This window comes from Nerophis lumbriciformis, linkage group LG26 (assembly GCF_033978685.3).
Source record: "Nerophis lumbriciformis linkage group LG26, RoL_Nlum_v2.1, whole genome shotgun sequence".
Classification (NCBI taxonomy): domain Eukaryota; kingdom Metazoa; phylum Chordata; class Actinopteri; order Syngnathiformes; family Syngnathidae; genus Nerophis; species Nerophis lumbriciformis.
Genome location: NC_084573.2, coordinates 34,575,001 through 34,587,203, shown reverse-complemented (window position 1 = coordinate 34,587,203; position 12,203 = coordinate 34,575,001). Strand labels below are relative to the sequence as shown.

General features: G+C 42.0%; 1 protein-coding gene across 1 annotated transcript in view; it reads left to right on the top strand.

Moving 5' to 3' along the window:
* Positions 1-12,203, top strand: part of lpgat1 (lysophosphatidylglycerol acyltransferase 1) — a 133,692-nt gene that overhangs the window by 94,519 nt on the left and 26,970 nt on the right. The gene's annotated exons all lie outside the window — the stretch shown is intronic.

Genomic DNA, 12,203 nt, shown 5'->3' with positions numbered 1-12,203 from the left:
CTCAATAGCTTCAATTTCTTCTTCGATTTCGCTTAAGCCGCTGAAATCCGAGTCTGAATCCGAGCTAATGTCGCTATACCTTGCTGTTCTATCCGCCATGTTTGTTTGTGTTGGCATCACTATGTGACGTCACAGGAAAATGGAGGGGTGTATATATCCATCCATCCATTTTCTACCGCTTATTCCCTTTTTGGGGGCGCTGGAGCCTATCTCAGCTACAATCGGGCGGAAGGCGGGGTACACCCTGGACAAGTCGCCACCTCATCACAGGGCCAACACAGATAGACATATAACGATGGTTAAAATCAGGCACTTTGAAGCTTTTTTTTAGGGATATTGTTAAGATAGAGTTCAAGGGTGGACCCCGGGATGCAGAGAATGGAGGCAAGGTACACGATAACAAATAAAAATATTTAATAAGTCCAAAAATTGTAACTAAGGGTGATGGGGCAAAAGTGCACACCATGGGAAATATAACAAAAGTAGTCTCTTTCAGAGGTTGGCGGAGCAAAGGTCAGGACGCACACAGCGTGGCAAAAACTAGTCCTCTTAAAACAAGGTGGCTAGGAAAACAAAAACACAACGAGGTCAATATACAGAAATATGCGAAGGCAACATACCAGGGAAGCAGAATCAAGGTAGCACATGTCAGAGCGGAGTTCAGGAACAATAACCGGCAGGGACCAGCTGGTGGAGACGCGCTTAACAGGAAGTGATTAGCAGCAGGTGTGCCTCGTTGGGGACAAAAGACTGAGGAAGAAACTGAAAAACCAATAGAGAAGGCAGGGAGAAGACAACAAACATAACAGATATTGCGTGATGGGTAAAATTTTGAAAAAAACTTTGAAGAATAAAATAAGCCACTGGGAACTGATTTTTAATGGTTTTAACCCTTCTGAAATTGTGATAATGTTCCCCTTTAAGTGCACCTTATAGTGCGGCAAATACGGTAATAGTTTTGAGAAAATAATACAACCGGAAATTGTCCAATATGTTTCCGCATACGTCAGCAGCCAAATTAGGAGCCTTTGCAACCCGTTTTAAAATGGTACTATTGTCATTTACAAACCAAATAACATTGTGATATTTAGTTATCGCAGGAAGCTGTAATATATATTGTGATTTTAGGCCATATTGCTCATCCCTAATGACTTCATATGATGTCACACTATTAAAAGTAGTTGAGAGAGTTCCAATTTAACTCAAATTAAGGTTTACAGTTCCAGAATATGCCATAGCAAGCACAGCTGAACTGTACGGCTTGGCTGTGTCATACAACTCACTCCCCCACATTTGATCAGCAGGCGGATTAATCCTCTTGTCATCTCTGCACCTGTACCAGCCCAGCATGGCAGTGGACTGTTTATGACTAGAGCCGTCTATGTACACGGCTTAAAACGCGTGCATGCAGATTTAACAGCTGTGTCTTTCAGCTTGCTTGGGGGCCTCTCGGCTTGTGCTGCTGACCATGCAACGCAAGTTGATTGTTTCTTAGGCTGATTAGAGGGTCTTGGGGAACCTCTGCCCTTCTAATTACAGACTTAATGAGTCTTTAGCTTTGGTCCGGGTTGGAGAGAAAAACCTCCGGAGACAGACCAGCCAGCCGAGGTCCATAAATCATCTATCACATTGTTCAATTATAAGCTGCACACTGAAGTGTTCGCAACATCCTGAGGGTTAACACGACTTCTTCCTGAAGACTCCTGCTGCTCCTTGACCCTGAATGCATCCCATATAACGCACCACACGGTAGAAGACGTTCATCTTGAATAGGTTCCCGCAATAAAGCTAATTCAGAGGCACCTTCATCATATCCTTAAGTGAGTGGACTACGACAGAAAGAGACCTTGAGGACAACAAGAGGACATTTTCTCTGCCAGGAGTGGTGATGTTATTAACGGAAACACAAAGGACGCCAGAAGTCTTAAAGGGGAACATTATCACAATTTCAGAAGGGTTAAAACCATTAAAAATCAGTTCCCAGTGGCTTATTTTATTTTTCGAAGTTTTTTTCAAAATTTTACCCATCACGCAATATCCCTAAAAAAAAAGCTTCAAAGTGCCTGATTTTAACCATCGTTATATACACCCGTCCATTTTCCTGTGACGTCACATAGTGATGCCAACACAAACAAACATGGCGCATAGAACAGCAAGCTATAGCGACATTAGCTCGGATTCAGACTCGGATTTCAGCGGCTTAAGCGATTCAACAGATTACGCATGTATTGAAATGGATGGTTGTAGTGTGGAGGCAGGTAGCGAAAACCAAATTGAAGAAGAAACTGAAGCTATTCAGCCATATCGGTTTGAACTGTATGCAAGCGAAACCGACAAACGACACGAGAGCCAGCGACACGGGAGAAAGCGAGGACGAATTCTAACCAACGATTGGTATGTGTTTGTTTGGCATTAAAGGAAACTAACAACTATGAACTAGGTTTACAGCATATGAAATACATTTGGCAACAACATGCACTTTGAGAGTGCAGACAGCCCAATTTTCATCAATTAATATATTCTGTAGACATACCCTCATCCGCTCTCTTTTCCTGAAAGCTGATCTGTCCAATTTTGGAGTTGATGTCAGCAGGCCAGGGAAGCTAGGGTCGATATTCTTCTCTTGATCATCTTCGGTGGCATAAGGGACGGTGTGAGCCAAGACATCCAGGGGGTTTAGCTCGCTCGTCTGCGGGAACAAACTGCCGCCATTGCTTGCCGTGCTACCGAGGTCCTTTGTCCCTGAATTGCTCACACATTCCGGCAGATTCAATGGGGGTCTGGCGGCAGATTTCTTTGACTTTATCGTTGGAAATGCATCTGCTTTGAGTGTCGCAGGATATCCACACATTCTTGCCATCTCTGTCGTAGCATAGCTTTTGTCGGTAAAGTGTGCGGAACAAACGTCCAATTTCTTGCCACTTTCGCATCTTTGGGCCACTGGTGCAACTTGAATCCGTCCCTGTTCGTGTTGTTACACCCTCCGACAACACACCGACGAGGCACGATGTCTCCAAGGTACGAAAAACAGTCGAAAAAACGGAAGATAACAGCTGATTTGACTCGGTGTTTGAGAAAATGGCGGATTGCTTCCCGATGTGACGTCACAACTCCGAGAGCGAATATTAGAAAGGCGTTTAATTCGCCAAAATTCACCCATTTAGAGTTCGGAAATCGGTTAAAAAAATATATGGTCTTTTTTCTGCAACATCAAGGTATATATTGACGCTTACATAGGTCTGGTGATAATGTTCCCCTTTAAAATCCTTTTTTTTTTTCTCGAAACTCGACAGTGCGCCTAATATACGGAATAATTCTGGTTTTACTCACCGACCTCGAAGCAATTTTATTTGGTACATGGTTTAATGATAAGTGTGACCAGTAGATGGCAGTCAAACATAAGAGATACGTGGTAAGAGGTATGATTGCAATATCACTCAAGTAAACAACACCAACATTTTATATGTTCCATTGAAAATCTAGAACATTACACACGAAAAAAATCGATCAAAATGTTTGAGTACGACTTTGGTAAGCTATAAAGCCGCTTCGCTTGGTGGATTGTCGGCGCATTAAACATACAAGTATTGTTATGGTGTGTGTATAAGGTAAGACATATTATCTGGCGTTTTGTTTTTCGCAATATTATGCAAAATCAACTTTTCTTACCTTCTGGTACCTGCTGATCTGTATTTGGGATCTGTATAAATCCTGAAAAATTGCGCGCGTCCGCCTTTGTCGTCCGTACCGACGACGTTGTCGATAGGCTTCTTCTTTTTCTTTATCTTCTTGTTATGGGACAGTCATTCTCCACTGTTGCCATTCTTCTTTTTCTTTATCTTCTTGTTATGGGACAGTCATTCTCCACTGTTGCCATTTCTAATATAAAGTAGTGTAAAGTTCTTACTTATATCTGTCAGTAAACTCGCCATGAAAGCGCTAAAACATACCGCTGTAGTGAGTTTACATTATTCACCCAAGGAACTTTAGTTATTAGAGAGTTCCGGTTGGACGGTTTTTCACAAGACACATTTCTGCCGTTGTTGTTGTTTCCGGATGAGGAGTTGCTGCTCCGTTATTGATTGAAATAAAGTCTGAATGTCATTAAAACAGTTAGCGCCATCTTTTGACACTTCTTCCACTCCCGTCCTTGCACGCTACACCGCTACAACAAAGATGACAGGGAGAAGACGCTGCCGAAGGTGAGCCACCTAAATAAGACCGCCCACAAAACGGCGCATCCGGAAGTGACTGTCAGAGACAGTGTGAGGTTATTGCCAATAATGTCGTCATTAACTCAATTTTGTGTCACCTTCTATGTCGCGTGTGCTGATATGACAATAAAGTTCTTTGAATCCATATAGTAAACGTCATGTTGCTGCCCAATATTGTACCATATTTTCCAGACCATTAGACGCACCGGATTATAAGGCACACTGCCGATGAATGGGCTATTTTCAATCTTTTTGCATATATAAGGATTATTGGGCGCATTAAAAGAGTCATATTATCATATATTTTTTCTAAATGTAAAATACTTTTTTGTGGTCTACATAACATGTACCGTATTTTTCGGAGTATAAGTCGCACCTGCCGAAAATGCATAACAAAGAAGGAAAAAAACATATATAAGTCGCACTGTAGCCCGGCCAAACTATGAAAAAAAAACTGCGACTTATAGTCCGAAAAATACGGTAATGGTGGTTCTTTGGTCAAAATGTTGTTTCGATGATGTTTTACAGACCATCTTCAAGCCACTTTCTGACAGTCGCTTCCGGATGCGCCATTTTGTGGGCGGTCTTATTTACGTGGCTCACCTTTGCCAGCGTCTTCTCCCCGTCATCTTTGTTGTAGCGGTGTAGCGTGCAAGGACGGGAGTGAAAAAAGTGTCAAAAGATGGCGCTAACTGTTTTAATGACATTCAGACTTTATTTCAATCAATAACGGAGCAGCAACTCCTCATCCGGAAACAACAACAACGGCAGAAATGTGTCTTGTGAAAAACCGTCCAACCGGAACTCTCTAATAACTAAAGTTCTTTGGGTGAATAATGTAAACTCACTACACCGGTATGTTTTAGCGCTTTCATGGCGAATTTACGGACAGATATAAGTAAGAACTTTACACTACTTTATATTAGAAATGGCAACAGCGGAGGATGAATGTCCCATAACAAGAAGATAGAGAAAAATAAGAAGCTTATCGACTACGGTGTCGGCACGGACTACAAAGCCGGACCCGCGCAATTTTCCAGGATTTATGCAGATCCCAAATACAGATCAGCAGGTACCAGAAGGTAAGAAAAGTTGATTTTGCATAATATTGCGAAACAAAACGCCAGATAATATGTCTTACCTTATACACACACCATACTAATACTCGTATGTTTAATGCGCCGACAATCCATCAAGTGGTGCAGCTTCATAGCTTACCAAAGTCGTACTAAAACATTTTGATAGATTTTTGAGCCCCGAGTGTAATGTTCTATATTTTCAATGGAATAAATAAAATGTTGGTGTTGTTTACTTAAGTCATATTGCCGTCATAGTGGCGTGGCGAAGTTGGTAGAGTGGCCGTGCCAGCAATAGGACTGTTGCTGGTTACTGGGGTTCAATCCCCACCTTCTACCATCCTAGTCACGTCCGTTGTGTCCTTGGGCAAGACACTTCACCCCTTGCTCCTGATGGCTGCTGGTTAGCGCCTTGCATGGCAGCTCCCGCCATCAGTGTGTGAATGTGTGTGTGAATGGGTGAATGTGGAAATACTGTCAAAGCGCTTTGAGTACCTTGAAGGTAGAAAAGCGCTATACAAGTATAACCCATTTATCATTTATTTATAGTGCAGTCTACACGTATCTCTTATGTTTGACTGCCATCTACTGGTCACACTTATCATTACACCGTGTACCAAAAAAAATTGCTTTGAGGTCGGTAAGCAAAACCAGAATTATTCCGCACTGTCGAGTTTTGAGGGGGGAAAAAATTATTTTAAGTGCGCCTTATAGTCCGGAAAATGCGGTAACTTTCATTGTTTTTTGGACATTAATTACCTGAAGATGAAGTGCAAGTCAAAGGTTTGAAGACATGTTCTCATGCTATGTCATAAGATACTTCCAAGTGCAAAAAAACCCCCATTTAATTTGTAAATGGGCACTTCCAAAGTAAGAAGTGTGTTGCAAAATTGTAACTAAAACCAAGAGCAGGAAAGCATATGCTCCAATGTGAGCCGTGTTTTGTTTCAGTGGTTTCTGAGAACATTTTTGCACTGCTGTTATCGGAGAAAGATGCAGGAAAGACCTCAGTCACTGTCTGTTCCAAATGGTTTTTCTCTGCCAAGTAAATCACCCACTTGCTGTGGGGGCTCCTTCGTATTTATGCATCCGAGCACGTGGGTTTGAACACATTTAGCGTGGCATTAAAATGGTTTGGTCTTTCCATCGTAAACATGCACTCATGTCCGCAGTGGGCGGAACGTTGTTCTTCCTCGCCATCCCTACGTTATTATGGCTTCCTTTACCACATTATTGCATCAGCGTGCTCTAGCCTTCTTCCTGTGCTGTTTGTCCTACGATTGATAATGTCGCGTTTGATGCAAACATTACATTAGCAAAATTGGGATAGATGGATCAAATTATGTTTAGGTAATGGTTCGGTTGTCCGACCTGTTTGTATATATAAGCTTTTAGTTTTTGATCACATGACTACAGGCCTGGGATCCGTAAACAAGCAGATGAGCATTGTGTAATGGATGAATCTCTGCTCCTCTCTTGTTTTAATCTCTCTACTGCCTTATTCCTGTCTGTGCCGCCAGTCATCAGGAGTTGTCCCATGCCCTCTCGCTCTCTATTTTCACTTAGTTTCACAGATTAAAAACCCTCTGAATGGCATCTCGTGCTCGGTAGGTGTACACAAGAAGAGCAAAAGTGTTGAAAACTGCTTTTCTCTAAGCAGCTCTTGGGGAAAAAAAGCTGCTGCTGCTGCAAGGTGACATAATTTATAGACAACGGGTGTTGCAGGGTCATCACTTGGGTGCTTAAAAGCTGCTCACCTGGCTGTCTGTTTAGGACTAGACTGAATTGTTGAGTATGCACTGCTTTCTAAAGCTGCAGGTTTTTCTTCCTCTCACGGAAATAGTGAGCCGAGTGGTCTGCGGGTCTTAAAGCGGAGCACTACATTTCCTACATGGAATGGTCTGACTTAAGCTCTCCACAATCAATGTCACTTATGAGTAGGGCTGGGCGATATGGCCTTTTATTAATATCTGGATATTTTTAGGCAATGTCACGATACACCATATATATGTGGATATTTTGCCTTAGCCTTGAATGAACACTTGATGCATATAATCCAGTGACGTGCAGTCACTAAAGGCAGGTGAGGCGGGGCCTCACCTGCCATCATGGAAAGAAAAAAAATGTAAAAAGAAAAAAAAAAAATTAAATTGTTATATGTATCCAGTGATTATACTATAAAGTTATTTTCCATTTAACTTCACCAGTTTTAGATTATTTTTATTCAAAATCGCTGAATTTTCACATTTTCCGTTCAAATACTGAGAAGAGACGGTGCGGTGAACAGCAGCCAGTTGAGGCACGTCACTCAGTGCCGCAACATGGATTGCGCAATGACTCGGCTAACTGCTGGCCTGCTGTGCAGTGAGACTGTATTGCTATATGAACTATATTATACATTTCCATAGTTTAGTTAGCTGAGGTATATAATGTACAGTGTATTTTGTCAACAACTGTATGTGTGTAAAGTATTTCTTGTGCTGAGCGATCATAAAACGGCTGCAAAAGACGCAATGGCTGAGGCTCGCCTCCTGCACCCCCGCCGTAGAATTGTTATATCAACTAAAGCCCACACTTAAACTTTCCACGTGCAAGATTGAATCTATTTTAAAAAATTATTTCATAAGAAGCCAAAAAGTGCAAAAACAATAATGTTGGTGTTGGAGGAGTTGTGAATGACTGCAGGGACACAACATTAGATACACCTGCAGACTGCAGGTGTACCTAATTCACAACTCCTCCAACACGAACATTATTGTTTTTGCACTTTTTGGCTTCTTATTAAATAACTTTTGTAACCTATTTTCATGGGCTTTCCTCTTTGTGATGTTAAGTTCCTGTTATGCGCTGTTATACAGTATATGCCTTGAGCTCTTATTTTGGAGGCGCTAAGAGCGGAAGTGATGTCACGTTGCGGAGGTTTTTGAAAGAAGGTAAATAAAGTGGTCCTCGTGTAAACTGGAGCCTCCGTGTTTGTTATTTTGTAGTTTCATACAGTATAGGCGACATTTATAAACCCTCGGTTACACTTTTTTAAATAGATTCAATCTTGCACGTGGAAAGTTTAAGTGAGGGCTTTAGTTGCGGCGCATGGACTTAATTTCTAAGTAAAGGTAAGACCATAATAACGTTTTTTTTATTAAATGTGCTTTTTTGTGTGCTACAGTTTGTATGTGTTAAGTTAAGTTAAAGTACCAATGATTGTCACACACACACTAGGTGTAATGAAATTTGTCCTCTGCATTTGACCCATCCCCTTGATCACCCCCTGGGAGGTGAGGGGAGCAGTGGGCAGCAGCGGCGCCGCGCCTGGGAATCATTTTTGGTGATTTAACCCCCAATTCCAACCCTTGATGCTGAGTGCCAAGCAAGGAAGAATGCTGGTATGAGCTTTTAAACATAACCCGTTAACTGCTGCCAATCAAATGGTGAATAAGATACTCTTTAGGGTTCATATGTTTGTAAATCTGACTGTGATGAAGTCAGTGCCTCACCAGCCATCAACCTCACCGCACGTCACTGATATAATCACAGCAGTATGATGATTCTATGTGTCTACATTAAAACATTATTCTTCATACTGCATTAATATATGCTCATTTTAAACTTTCATGCAGAGAAGGAAACCACAACTAAGTCAATTTAGCAAAAGTGTATTTATTAAACAGTTATTAAGCAGTGGCACAAACATTCATGTTATTTCAAAACAGAAAGTGAAAGATTGTCTAGAGACATTTTAAAACAAGCTATTAGTGCACTTTTGTCATACTTGCCAACCCTCCCGGATTTTCCGGGAGGACTACCGAAATTCAGCGCCTCTCCCGAAAACCTCCCGGGAGAAATTTTCTCCCGAAATTCAGGCGGAGCAGGAAGCCACGCCCCCTCCACCTCCATGCGGACCTGAGTGACGTGTCAACAGCCTGTATTCAAGCCCGCTTTCCCACAATATAAACAGCGTGCCTGCCCAAACACGTTATAACTGTAGAATGACCGAGGGCGAGTTCTTGGTTTCTTATGTGGGTTTATTGTTAGGCAGTTTCATTAACGTCCTCCCAGCGCAGCAACAACACACAACAACAGCAGTCATGTTTTATTCTACCGTAAAGCAGTTCGTCTGCCGTAAACAGCAATGTTGTTGTAATATATTGAGTTGGAGGCAATAACCAGGCGAGGTGATGAAGTACGTCTCTTTACTGTAGACTTCAGAACAGACTCACACACTTGACGTCAGGTGCGCAACACCACGTAAATCGTTGGCCAACCAAAAAGTAACCCCAGTACGTTATAGCCAACATTCACCAGGAGATGGCAACAGACAAACATACAGGTAAAAGCCAGTAAATTAGAATATTTTGAAAAACTTGATTTATTTCAGTAATTGCATTCAAAAGGTGTAACTTGTACATTATATTTATTCATTGCACACAGACTGATGCATTCAAATGTTTATTTCATTTAATTTTGATGATTTGAAGTGGCAACAAATGAAAATCCAAAATTCCGTGTGTCACAAAATTAGAATATTACTTAAGGCTAATACAAAAAAGGGATTTTTAGAAATGTTGGCCAACTGAAAAGTATGAAAATGAAAAATATGAGCATGTACAATACTCAATACTTGGTTGGAGCTCCTTTTGCCTCAATTACTGCGTTAATGCGGCGTGGCATGGAGTCGATGAGTTTCTGGCACTGCTCAGGTGTTATGAGAGCCCAGGTTGCTCTGATAGTGGCCTTCAACTCCTGCGTTTTTGGCTCTGGCATTCTGCATCTTCCTTTTCACAATACCCCACAGATTTTCTATGGGGCTAAGGTCAGGGGAGTTGGCGGGCCAATTTAGAACAGAAATACCATGGTCCGTAAACCAGGCACGGGTAGATTTTGCGCTGTGTGCAGGCGCCAAGTCCTGTTGGAACTTGAAATCTCCATCTCCATAGAGCAGGTCAGCAGCAGGAAGCATGAAGTGCTCTAAAACTTGCTGGTAGACGGCTGCGTTGACCCTGGATCTCAGGAAACAGAGTGGACCGACACCAGCAGATGACATGGCACCCCAAACCATCACTGATGGTGGAAACTTTACACTAGACTTCAGGCAACGTGGATCCTGTGCCTCTCCTGTCTTCCTCCAGACTCTGGGACCTCGATTTCCAAAGGAAATGCAAAATTTGCTTTCGTCAGAAAACATGACTTTGGACCACTCAGCAGCAGTCCAGCTGGTGTCGGTCCACTCTGTTTCCTGAGATCCAGGGCAGAGGTGTTTTAACGGTGCGTTCAAGGACCGCTGAACAGTGTAGGATGCCACAATAAATAATAATACATTTTATTTCTTACCCCCTTTAATTAAAATACATCTTAAAGTGCTACAGTACAAACCAATATTTGAAATGATAAAAGCCAAGCCATTAAAAACATAAAATACTAAGACGAAAGCAATATCATTTATGCATAAAATAAAAAAAAACATGCGAAAATTGGGGATTTCTGACAGTGTGACTTTGTCGAAAGATTTCAGTGTGTATATAAGTACCGTGATAATGATAATATTGGTCACGATAACGGTGATATGAAATGTTCACATCGTTACAGCCCTACTCATAAGTGATTAGTGAGTGTGATAAGTGACAACGCTTATGTGGGGGCGGAGGGCGAGATGACGTCATCGTTTAGTGTGCGGATGGAATAATGGACCTAAAATAAAAACGCATTTTGGCATGTGTACAGACAGAAAGCACTGATTGTAACATAGGCAAAACCAGTAGGCCAAGTGACACTTTCAGAATAAGACACTCCCCATAAAGGCGTATAAACAGGGAGAATTCTTAACCAGCAGCAACAAATTCTAAGATTCCACGGTATTTACAATGATTTCATAGTCTTAATTTCCTTTTGAAAGAGAGTATTTTAATAGAAACGGTTTCCTTAATGTTTGCAAGTTTAGGTTCAGTTTATCATACAATGTGTTTATGCTTAAAGGCCTACTGAAATGCGATTTTCTTATTTAAACGGGGATAGCAGGTCCATTCTATGTGTCATACTTGATCATTTCGCGATATTGCCATATTTCTGCTGAAAGGATTTAGTAGAGAACATCGACGATAAAGTTCGCAACTTTTGGTCGCTGATAAAAAAGCCTTGCCTGTACCGGAAGTAGCAGACGAGTAGCGTGACGTCACAGGTTGTGGAGCTCCTCACATCTGCACATTGTTTACAATCATGGCCACCAGCAGCGACGATTTCCCCATTAATTTGAGCAAAGATGAAAGATTCGTGGATGAGGAAAGTGAGAGTGAAGGACTAGAGGGCAGTGGGAGCGATTCAGATAGGGAAGATGCTGTGAGAGGCGGGTGGGACCTGATATTCAGCTGGGAATGACTAAAACAGTAAATAAACACAAGACATATATATACTCTATTAGCCACAACACAACCAGGCTTATATTTAATATGCCACAAATTAATCCCGCATAACAAACACCTCCCGTCCATATAACCCGCCAATACAACTCAAACACCTGCACAACACACTCAATCCCACAGCCCAAAGTACCGTTCCCCTCCCCAAAGTTCATACAGCACATATATTTCCCCAAAGTTACGTACGTGACATGCACATAGCGGCACGCACGTACGGGCAAGCGATCAAATGTTTGGAAGCCGCAGCTGCATGCGTACTCACGGTACCGCGTCTGCGCATCCAACTCAAAGTCCTCCTGGTAAGAGTCTCTGTTGTCTCAGTTCTCCACAGACCAATGGTAAAGCTTGACTGTCATCTTTCGGGAATGTAAACAATGAAACACCGGCTGTGTTTGTGTTGCTGCAGCCGCCCGCAATACACCGCTTCCTACCTACAGCTTTCTTCTTTGCTGTCTCCATTGTTCATTGAACAAATTGCAAAAGATTCACCAACAGAGACGTCC